The following is a 2,610-nucleotide window of genomic DNA, read 5'->3' on the forward strand; positions in this document are numbered from 1 at the left end:
AGTAGGGTACTGTCGAGCTTCGCGTTCTAGCCTCGTGGTGCTTATCGAAGCTCGTAGAGTGCCTTGTGCAGGCGTAGTACCTTACCCGAGTTGTCGTTGTCCAGGAAGCCAGGTGGATGTCGGACATAGACGGTCTCCTTCAGCTCTCCATTAAGGAAAGCGGACTTCACGTCCATATGGTGGACCCCCCAAGAGAAATGTGCCGCAATTGCCAGCAAAAGGCGGACAGATTCTAACCTTGCCACCGGCGCAATATACCTCTTCAAAGTCCACTCCTTACTTCTGGATGTAGCCCTTCGCCACCAGACGGGCCTTGTGCTTCACAACTTCTCTCTTTTCGTTGCGCTTCAGTTTGAAGACCCATTTGAGCCCTATGGCTCGGTGTCTCGGTGGCATATCCTCCAGACTCCACGTCTGGTTCTCGGTGATGGATGTCATCTCCTCCTAAATTGCCTTTATCCAGCACGGGTTCCTTTCTGTTTTGACAAAGGTGTTCGGTTCATCTGCACTGATGGCATACAGTTCAGCCACTTCTTCGAGCTCGCGCGTTGCTAGTCCAGGTGGTTCACCTCCTCCCACTAGGTGTCCATCCTCCGGTACCTGGCCTCCAGATCAGCATCGTTATCGGCATCCAGCCTCGAATCCGTAGTGCGTTATGTTATGAATTCCACTAGTTGAGGGGGTGCACCTGCTGGTGGCGGTGATGGCTCCTGAAGCTGGGCTCCTCCTTCTTCCTGCTCGGTGACGAGGTACTCCATCGTGAATTGATTTGGATTATGGTCTGCCTCGATCACGTCATTCCACTGCCAGAAGGTACTTTCATTGAAGACGACGTCGTGAGACACGTGAGCTCACCCCCTCGTAGGATCATAGAGTCTGTACGCCTTGTTCCTGGGTTCGTAGCTGATGAAGACAACTTTCAGCCCCCTGGGATCGAGCTTGGCGAGGTAGGGACGTGCTACCTTCATGTATGCAATGCAGCCGAACACTCGGAGATGATGTACTGCTGGTTTCTTGTTGTACCAGGCCTTGTATGGCGTCTTCCCTTCGAGGCTTCAGGTTGGCGACCGATTAAGGAGATAGACGGTCGTCATTACTGCCTCTCCCTAGAATCTCCTAGGCATCCCGACCGTCATCAGCAAAGACCTTGCTGTCCCGACGATGGTCTGATTTTGGCATTCTACCACTTCGTTCTGCTGGGGGGAGTAGGGTGCCGTTAGTTGCCATTGTATACGAAACTCATCACAATACTTACCGAAATTAGTTGAGGTAAATTCTCCACCTCGGTCTGTGCGCAGCACTCGCATCTTCTTCCCGCATTCGGCCTCTGCTCGCGCTTGAATGCGCTTAACCGCCTCTTCCGCCTCCCTTTTCACTTGCAGCAGGATCAGCCACATGAAGCAGCTTTTGTCATCGACCAACAGGAGGAAGAGGGTCTTACCGCCTGGGGTCGCTAGCTTGATGGGCCCGTATATATCGCCATGTACAAGCTCCAACGGCTCATCGGCGCGGTAGGATGTCCGGGACGGAAAGGGGGTGCGCCTCTGTTTGCCGATGAAGCACCCGTCGCACAGCTTGTGCACGCCTTTGATTACTGGCAAACCGTGCACCATCTCCTCCTTTTGTAGTTTTTCTAGAGTAGAAAAGTTTAAGTGCTCATACCTTGCGTGGTGTGCCACCTCCAAGATACCTCTTCAGTCTTGGCCGAGAGGTTAACGGGTTGCTCTATCTCCAAATCCAGGATGTAAAGACGGTTTGTCGTGCGCCGAACTTGCGTGAGCAACCGTTGTCGATCATCGCAGATTTTGAGTAGCCCGCGCTCGATGGAAATGAAGCAGTCAGCCTCATCGAGTTGACCAAGGCTCATAAGGTTGGCCTTGAGCCTCGAGATGAAGTAGACGTCGGTCAGTTTGCGGTGCTTGCCTCCTTCGTTAATGAACAGGATCGTGTCGCGCCCTTTGATTTCGACGATAGAGTCATTGCCGAATTTCACCGTCCCGTGAATCCCCGAGTCGAGCTTGAAAAACGTAGATGTAACGACCCTAAATTTCCACATACTCAGAGTCGCTACTAACGTCTCATGCTCATCTATAATGCGGAAATATAACTCTTACATGAACATAATTGATAATGAAAATTTTCAAAAAAACGTTTAAAACAACTTCTCCTCTGAAAAACACTGCCATGGTCTTACGTGTTTAAATATGAAATACTGAAATTTAGAGAAACAAAAACAAATACAAAATAATTTAAAACAATGAAATGCAAAACAACCTATTCTAACTTAAGACTAGAAATTTAAATATGAGTCTACCCTATGCACATGCCACAGTCTCTGCTCCCGATGCCGCCGTCCTCCGTACAAGTGCGCCTCGCCTTTACCTGAAAAATGATGTGGCACACGGCCTGAGTATTTCAAAGAATACTCAGTAAGTGGCCCCACTATAGGGGGCCATGCAAATGCAAACACATGCAATCATGATTTAGGGACCTATCTCTAATCATCTTAGGGGTGGCCTCCAGTCTCGGATAAATTGGATGTGTAGTACTTCCCTACACACGACTCACACGTGCAAATGTGAATCCCCAGGGCGCTCGCACACCCCCTGG

The sequence above is a fragment of the Cucurbita moschata genome, unplaced genomic scaffold (assembly GCF_002738365.1).
Source record: "Cucurbita moschata cultivar Rifu unplaced genomic scaffold, Cmos_1.0 Cmo_Scf00026, whole genome shotgun sequence".
NCBI lineage: Eukaryota > Viridiplantae > Streptophyta > Magnoliopsida > Cucurbitales > Cucurbitaceae > Cucurbita > Cucurbita moschata.